Raw genomic sequence first — 9,522 nt, 5'->3', positions numbered from 1 at the left:
ACAGAGAGAGAAAAGACAGAGAGAGAAAAGACAGAGAGAGAAAAGACAGAGAGAGAAAGGCACAGAGAGAAAAGACAGAGAAATAAAGAAAAGACACAGAATGAGAAAAGTGGGAGAGAAAGAGAGTCAGACAGAGAGAGAGACAGAGAGAGAGAGATGGAGACGGTGAGAGAGTCAACGTGGAGAAAAGCTGGATCATACATGGTAATGGAATTAAAGACAGATTGAAATAGGAACAAGACAGGGAGAGAGAGAGATTGGGTGGAATGCAGTAAGAGAGAGAGAGAGAGTGGATTGGAACGAGACAGTCAATAGCAGAATGAGGCAGGAATCAAAGAGATAGATATTGGAGTTTAATACTCACCGTTCCACATGATTTCCATGGCTTGATTCACCCTCAGCTCAGCCTCGGTGGTGGGGAGAGAGATCGGTCATGGGTGTACTGTGGGGTGTAAAGTATCAGAGCTGGGACTCCATGCTCACACACACACATTCACACACAGAGCTAAGACACCTATACTTACCAAGTCCACATGGTAAAGAGAGAGAAAATGGATCCCTACTCTTTAAATACCCCCAATGAGTCACAAAAAGAATCCCCACCTCCCCACTAATGGCACCCAATCAGCTCACAGTTATCCTCACCTGAACACACCTCCTCCAGGTATGGGCCAGACCAAGCGAAACCTCAGAGATTGGGGGGGGGGGGGAGTGTTGTCGCCCCTGCTCGATGGATTCTCCCAGGGCTGTGTCTCTCTCTCTCTTGCCCCTCACCTCATCCACAATGCAGATCCCAATGAACACCATCTACAACTGGCCATTACAGCTTCATCATCTTCGACTACAGAAGGTAGAGCCAATCGTGATTTGCTGCTTTATGTTAACTTTCCACAGACAGCCATTTCTTCCAAACAATCTTGCTGCTTTTACAGTGGCAGCTCACGTTTATAAATTGACCTCTTTGTTTAATGTGTCTGTGTCTGTGCCTGTGTGTGTGTGTGTGTGTGTGTCCCTGTGCCTGTGTGTGTGTCCCTGTGCCTGTGTGTGTGTGTCCCTGTGCCTGTGTGTGTGTGTGTCCCTGTGCCTGTGTGTGTGTCCCTGTGCCTGTGTGTGTCCCTGTGCCTGTGTGTGTGTGTCCCTGTGCCTGTGTGTGTCTGTGCCTGTGTGTGTGTCCCTGTGCCTGTGTGTGTGTGTCCCTGTGCCTGTGTGTGTGTGTGTGTCCCTGTGCCTGTGTGTGTCTCTTTGTGTCTGTGCTGAACATTCACATTTAGGCAGTCGCTACAGTTTAGAGCTGGAAAACGATGCACATTTCAGAATCTTAGCACTCGCTGCAACGGGGAGAGATCTGATGCTGCAAATGTGCCTTAAACAAGTAGCCTGAGAGATGCAGACGGCTCAGCTCTCTGTAAACTGTACCTCACACACAATCAGCTCCTGTGTCACAGGCAATCCAGGCCCAGCTCTCTGTAAACTGTACCCCACACACACTCAGCTCCTGTGTCACAGGCAATCCAGGCCCAGCTCTCTGTAAACTGTACCTCACACACACTCAGCTCCTGTGTCACAGGCAATCCAGGCCCAGCTCTCTGTAAACTGTACCTCACACACACTCAGCTCCTGTGTCACAGGCAATCCAGGCCCAGCTCTCTGTAAACTGTACCTCACACACACTCAGCTCCTGTGTCACAGGCAATCCAGACCCAGCTCTCTGTAAACTGGACCCCACACACACTCAGCTCCTGTGTCACAGGCAATCCAGGCCCAGCTCTCTGTAAACTGGACCCCACACACACTCAGCTCCTGTGTCACAGGCAATCCAGGCTCAGCTCTCTGTAAACTGGACCCCACACACACTCAGCTGGACAACAGGTCCTGTGTCACAGGCAATCCAGGCCCAGCTCTCTGTAAACTGGACCCCACACACACTCAGCTGGACAACAGGTCCTGTGTCACTCGCAATCCAGGCTCAGCTCTCTATAAACTGGACCGCACACACACTCAGCTGGACAACAGGTCCTGTGTCACTCGCAATCCAGGCCCAGCTCTCTGTAAACTGGACCCCACACACACTCAGCTGGACAACAGGTCCTGTGTCACTCGCAATCCAGGCCCAGCTCTCTGTAAACTGGACCCCACACACACTCAGCTGGACAACAGGTCCTGTGTCACTCGCAATCCAGGCTCAGCTCTCTGTAAACTGGACCCCACACACACTCAGCTGGACAACAGGTCCTGTGTCACTCGCAATCCAGGCCCAGCTCTCTGTAAACTGGACCCCACACACACTCAGCTGGACAACAGGTCCTGTGTCACAGGCAATCCAGGCCCAGCTCTCTGTAAACTGGACCCCTCACACACTCAGCTCCTGTGTCACTCGCAATCCAGGCTCAGCTCTCTGTAAACTGGACCACACACACACTCAGCTGGACAACAGGTCCTGTGTCACTCGCAATCCAGGCGACTCATTTGAAAAATAAAAATGAAAATCGCTTCTTGTCACAAGTAGGCTTCAAATGACGTTACTGTGAAAAGCCGCAGTCGCCCCATTCCGGCACCTTTCGGGGAGGCTGCTACGGGAATTGAACCGTGCTGCTGGCCTGCCTTGGTCTGCATTCGAAGCCAGCGATTTAACCCTGAAATCTGTGAGGCTTTATTCCATGACGATCACATTGCCCCGAAAGTTGACTCCATGTGAATACAGTGTCTGTGGCACTGCAAGGGACTCCAATACACTGACCCATTGGTTAGGTGAACAATCTTCATTTACTACCCAACATTCTCCCATGTGTGTTGTGTAACACACATCATACTGACAGCTCTCCATCCACAGCAACATGCAGCCACTTCCCTGCCTCCCACACTGTGTGCTGACAGCTCGGATATGTGTGGACCCCTGTCACTGTAGCAAAGTCACTCTGCTGGACTCTCCCTGTGGGAGAGTCATCCTCACTCATTTCCACTTAAACATGCTGCTGCGAACATAACTCAGTAGAAACAGTCTTCAGCCCTCTCTGCTCAGGAGCTGGGCTGGTCACACACACCCTCAATATACTCAACAGACACACAGCAGGAGACAGGACTCTAACCTGCTTTTTATAGTAAGAAGTCTTACAACACCTCTTCCTTCACCTGAGGAAGGAGCAGTGCTCCGAAAGCTAGTGAAACTAACCTGTTGGACTTTAACGTGGTGTTAGACTTCTCACTGAGCCCAGGACAGTCCAAAACCAGCATCTCCACATCATGGCTGCTTTTTGTTATTCATTGTTCCACAGGTTGGAGGCCCCTCTGAGACAGGGACAGCATTTTATAATCCGTCCCTATTTGCTGCTGGCTATGGTTAGAATATCACACACACTCACAGATCTTCATCGACACACAGTCACACAAACATATTCACACACACACACACACACACACAAGCACTCACACACACATACATATGCTCACGTGCACTGACATGCTGGCCAGACACATACATTTTCACACACACCTGCAGTAATATCGTCACATACGCAGATGGACACAAGCTCTCACACACTCACTTACACACACTCACATAAATCTTCACACACAAGCTCTCACACACAGCCTCACACACTCACACACACACTCGCTCACGTACCTTACCCACAGTTGCTGATCACTATTACGTTGACGCTGACTTTAACTTGAATCAATTTCTTCCAAAAGTCCTGATTGCTTTTCCAAATGGAGCTAACATTTCCAAGCCAAAGTATTTGTTGTGTGTGGGGGCAAGTGTGTCTGGGTTACATGTTTCGTCTGTCCACAGACATTACCGGCAGAAACCTTTACACATTTCAGAATCATGAACAACTCGGTGGCAAGAGATTCAGAAGATCAAATGCTGCATTTTTCTGCCTCTGACAAGCAGCTCTGCAGAGAGAGAGAGAGAGAGAGAGAGACCGTCTGGTGGGGAATGTCTGAATCACACACACACCTTTACCAATCTCCACCTAGTGGGGAATGTCTGAATCACACACACCTTTACCAATCTCCACCTAGTGGGGAATGTCTGAATCACACACACCTTTACCAATCTCCACCTAGTGGGGAATGTCTGAATCACACACACCTTTACCAAACTCCACCTAGTGGGGAATGTCTGAATCACACACACACCTTTACCAATCTCCACCTAGTGGGGAATGTCTGAATCACACACACCTTTACCAAACTCCACCTAGTGGGGAATGTCTGAATCACACACACACCTTTACCAATCTCCACCTAGTGGGGAATGTCTGAATCACACACACCTTTACCAATCTCCACCTAGTGGGGAATGTCTGAATCACACACACCTTTACCAATCTCCACCTAGTGGGGAATGTCTGAATCACACACACCTTTACCAATCTCCACCTACTGGGGAATGTCTGAATCACAAACACCTTTACCAATCTCCACCTAGTGGGGAATGTCTGAATCACACACACCTTCACCAATCTCCACCTAGTGGGGAATGTCTGAATCACACACACACCATTACCAAACTCCACCTACTGGGGAATGTCTGAATCACACACACACCTTTACCAATCTCCACCTAGTGGGGAATGTCTGAATTACACACACCTTTACCAATCTCCACCTAGTGGGGAATGTCTGAATCACACACACACCTTTACCAATCTCCACCTAGTGGGGAATGTCTGAATCACACACACACCTTTACCAAACTCCACCTGGTGGGGAATGTCTGAATCACACACACCTTTACCAATCTCCACCTAGTGGGGAATGTCTGAATCACACACACACCTTTACCAATCTCCATCTAGTGGGGAATGTCTGAATCACACACACACCTTGTTCTCACTGGAACGAAGGAGGTTGACGGGAGACCTGAGAGATGGTCTACAAAATTATGAGGGGCATAGACAGAGTGGATAGTCAGAGGCTTTTCCCCAGGGTGGAGGGGTCAATTACTAGGGGGCATAGGTTTAAGGTGAGAGGGGCAAAGTTTAGAGTAGATGCACGAGGCTGACCGAGAAATATGGGTTGCCCCGAGGGAATGCATTCAGGTACATGCAATTGAGGGCTTTTGCGAGGCAACAGGTGAGGGAATTCCCGCAGCTCCCGACACAAGAGGTGCAGGACAGAGTCATCTCAAAGAAATGGGTGGGGGATGGTAAGGTGTCGGATATATATAGGGAAATGAGGGACAAAGGGGAGACTATGGTGGACGAACTAAAAGGGAAATGGGAAGAAGAGCTAGGGGAGGAGATCGAGGAGGGGCTGTGGGCAGATGCCCTAAACAGGGTAAACTCGTCGTCCTCGTGCGCCAGGCTAAGCCTGATTCAGTTTAAGGTATTACACAGGGCACATATGACTGGAACACGGCTCAGTAAATTTTTTGGGGTGGAGGATAGGTGTGCGAGGTGCTTGAGAAGCCCAGCGAATCATACCCATATGTTTTGGTCATGCCCGGCACTACAGGGGTTTTGGGTGGGGGTGACAAAGGCGCTTTCAAAAGTAGTAGGAGTCCGGGTCGAACCAAGCTGGGGGTTGGCTATATTTGGGGTTGCACAAGAGCCGGGAGTACAGGAGGCGAGAGAGGCCGATGTTTTGGCCTTTGCGTCCCTAGTAGCCCGGCGCAGGATATTGCTAATGTGGAAAGAAGCCAAGCCCCCGGGGGTGGAGACCTGGATAAATGATATGGCGGGGTTTATAAAGTTAGAGCGGATTAAGTTCGTCCTAAGGGGGTCGGCTCAAGGGTTCACCAGGCGGTGGTAACCGTTCGTCGAATATCTTGCGGAAAGATAGATGGGGGAAAAAAGAAGGCAGCAGCAGCGGCCCAGGACTTGGGGGGGGGGGAGGGATGGGGGGGGATTGGGGGGGGGGTGGCCTGTGACAAGGCAGTTGCCAATTAGGGCTAGTTTTCATTTTTGTTATTTAATATTTATTTATTTGTTGTTTTTTGTTTATATAAAAAAGGTCATTATTATCTGTATTGTTATAATGTTGTGTAAAGGATGCACAATGTACTGTGTTGGTTGACCAAAAATTTTCAATAAAATATTTATTAAAAAAAAAAAAAAATATGTCTCCAGAAAATGTAACTCTGAACAAAAGATGATGTCAGGGAACAGAGGCTGAAGCTGCTCTGTGTTTAGGTTTTCAACCAATCCTGGCAGCTTCTGCTCAGCATTCTTCTCACTCTGACACTGTCTTTCCACTGACACAAACCAAAGCAATGTTTCTCCCGAGCTGTGACCAAACCCAACACTGAGGGAACAAGGTCCCCTTATTCTCGTCCGTTTAACACCTGTCTTCTGTTTACCCTACAGCCGTAACACAGTCACTACTTTGAAATGGCAGCTGACAATATGTAAAACTGGATTGGGAGATTTGTGTCAGAGAGGAGATTAAGAAATATGGAAGCAACTGGAGTTAATCTATCAATCGGCAGCCGTAATTAAAAGAAACTGGAGATCACTGCTCAGAATCCACATGAAATCCTGTCCCAGCCCACAGCCACGTCCAACAGTCATTATACTCAAAGCATTTCTCATCGTCCTCAGATATGGATGTTTTTTCAGAGGTCATAGATCACTTTAGAGAATTCCTTGGTGTATATTAGCTGTTTGATATTTTGGAGTGTATCTGTGGTCTCTAACATGTCTCCAGAAAATGTAATCTAAACAGAAGATGATGTCAGGGAACAGAGGCTGAAGTTGCTCTGTGACATGTGTCAGCAGAACACATGGTAGTTGCTGATGATATTCATTTTCCTGCGGAATAGACCAGATCATTCTCAGCGTATTCCATCAATGTTAAGTATCAGGAAGTTTGGTTTATTGCAATGATCCCTGCGTTCCCACAGAATTGATGTAAAGTTTTGCTCGTCTAACCTATCTCCCATTCTCCTTCCCTCTCTCGTCCTCAACTCTCTCTCTTATCCTCAGTCCATACTTTCTCTATCTCTCCTTCAGCATTAGAAACGCCAGAGGACTGGAGAGAGCAGTTACCATTTTATACTCGATCATCAATGAAAAGACAAAGACGAATCTCCATACAATATTATTGAGGTAATAATAGTGAATATATTAAACTATTGTAACTATTTCTCCTGACTAAGTGACACAACTGGAATAAACTATTATCTGTTCTCTTGTAGTTCTCTGAAAACAATTAATGGCCACAGCATGGAGACAGGAGCCATGAATATAACTGTCTGTTGGCTCCGAGACGCCCAAAAACCCTGAGTGAAATTTGAAGAGTCACCTCAAACAGACTGAATGAGCAGAGACTCATCGCACTTACTCTTCCCATCAAGGGACCGTGGTTATTCATGTTCCAGCTTCATTGCTGATGTTAACAAAAAGAGTTGAAGAAAATCCGTGGGCAATTTGAGTTTGGTGTAACTTACATTTGAAATTTTTAATCCGCTGAATTTCAGACGGGTTAAACTGGTAAAACCGACCCAAAGATAATGTAAGATCTCATCCACAAACTGTGCACTTGTTGCATATTTGTCAAGGAGTTTGAGTTCTGGTGGCTTAGTGGATAGTGAAGAAGATTATATAAGATTGCAACAGGATTTTGACCATTTGGGCCAGTGGGCCGATGAATTGCAGGTGGAGTTTAAGTTGGATAAATGTGAGGAAATGCATTTTGGTAAATCAAATCAGGGCAGGACCGATTCAGTTAATGGTGCGGTGATGGGGAGTGTTACAGAACAAAGATATCTAGGAGAACAGCTCACAGCTCCGTGAAGGTGGAGTCGCAGGTGGACAGGTTGGTGAACAAGGCATTCAGAATGCCAGGTTTTATTGGTTAGAATATTGAATACAGGGGTTGGAACGTCTTGTCGAAGTTGCACAAGGCATTCGGAAGGCCACACATGGAATACTATGTTCCATTCTGCTCATCTTATTATAGGAAGAATATTGTTAAACTGGAAAGCGCAGAGGGGATTTACGAGATGGTACCAGGATTTCATGGTCTGAGTTCTAAGGAGAGGCTGGATAGGCTGAGGCCTTTTTCCCTGGAGCATTGGAGGATTTGGTGTGAACTTATAGACGTCTACAAAATAATGAGGAAATACATTAGTTCGATAGTCCTCTTTTTTCCCCATGGTGAAGGAGTCTAGAACTAGAGGGCATAGGTTTAAGGTGAGAGGGGAGATATACAAAAGAGACCCGAGAGAAAATATCTTCACACAGCGGGTGGTGTACATCTGGAATGGGATTCCAGAGGCAGTAGTAGAGGTGGGTACGATGTTGTCATTTAAAAAACAGGTAGACAGGTACATAGGCAGGGTGGGTATAGAGGAATATGGTCCAAATTCGTGAAAATGGGGCTAGCTTAGTGATAGAAACTATGTGGCATGGTCAAGCTGGGCCAAAGGCCTTGTTTCCAGGTTCGAAACATCCATGACTCTATGTCTCTAAAGCAAAATTTTAATAACATTCCGTGTAACCAACTGAAATAGTTTTGTTTAACGGTTGTACATTGCGATCTCATTGACGTCATGATTACTGCAACGTGGAACCATCAACAGGAGAACGCCTTCATAATTTTACCACATGCTGTTTTTTCAATAAATGGTTCCACGTTCCAGGTTCAATCCCGGCTCTCGGTCACTGTCTGTGTGGAGATCGCACATACACCCTGTGTTTGCGTGCGTTTCGCCTCCAAACCCCAAAGATGTGCAGTGTGAGTGGATTCGCCATTCTAAATTGCCCGTTAATTGGAAAAACAATGAATTGGGTACTTGAAATTTCTGTAAAAGAACCTTTGACGAGTGCCTCATGGCAGACTGGTACAAAAGGTGAAGTCACACGGGACCTGAGGTGAAGTGATAAGATGGCTACAGAACTCGCTCTGTCACGGATGGCAGAGGGTAGCAATAAAAAGGATGTTTTTCCGAATGAAAGGTAAGGACCAGTGGTGTTCCACGGGGATTTGTGCTGGGGCTCTGCTGTTTGGACTATCTATGAATGATTGAGGAAAATGTAAATGATCTGATCAATAGGTTTATGGATGACACCAAGTACGGTGGAGTGGCAGATAGTGTTGAGGATCATTAGAGGATACAGTAGGACATGTGCAGTTTGGAACCTTGGATCGGGATCGGTCTAATATAGAGGGGAAATAAACAGTAAATGGCAAAACTCGTAGGAATGTAGAAAGTCAGAGAGATCTGAGCCTGCAAGTTCACATATCTTTTAAAACGGGACACAAGTGGACAATGTAACGAAGAAAGCATTCGGATGCTTGCCTTCATTGGACGTGGCACCTCGTATAAAAACTAGAATAAAAGCTCGCAAGTCATGGACAGAACCTTGGTAAGGCCGCACTTGGAATATTGCGCACAATTCTGGACGCCACATTGCCGAACAGATGTGGAGGCTTTGGAGAGCGTGCAGATGACCGGGATTTGCCCGGTCTGGATAGTGTTACCTAGGCGGAGATGCTGAATGGACTGTTTTCATTAGAAAGACGGAGGTTGAGGGGTGACCTGATCAAGGTCTATAATATCATGAGGGGCATTGT

The 9,522-nt window shown here is 47.0% G+C and overlaps 1 long non-coding RNA gene across 2 annotated transcripts in view; it reads left to right on the top strand.

The window, feature by feature from the left end:
- Positions 1-9,315, top strand: part of LOC140399574 (uncharacterized) — a 9,359-nt gene extending 44 nt beyond the window's left edge. The window contains exons 1-3 of one of the 2 annotated variants that reach the window (XR_011937730.1): positions 1-850; positions 6,930-7,052; positions 7,142-9,315. The exon at positions 1-850 is cut by the window's left edge and continues 44 nt beyond it. This is a non-coding gene — a long non-coding RNA (uncharacterized lncRNA). The remainder of the gene's footprint in view (positions 851-6,929; positions 7,053-7,141) is intronic. The other variant, XR_011937729.1, reaches the window with a different exon arrangement.
- The last annotated feature ends 207 nt before the right edge of the window (positions 9,316-9,522 follow it).

This window comes from Scyliorhinus torazame, chromosome 23, assembly GCF_047496885.1.
Source record: "Scyliorhinus torazame isolate Kashiwa2021f chromosome 23, sScyTor2.1, whole genome shotgun sequence".
Taxonomy (NCBI): Eukaryota; Metazoa; Chordata; class Chondrichthyes; order Carcharhiniformes; family Scyliorhinidae; genus Scyliorhinus; species Scyliorhinus torazame.
This window is presented reverse-complemented; position numbering and strand designations above follow the sequence as displayed.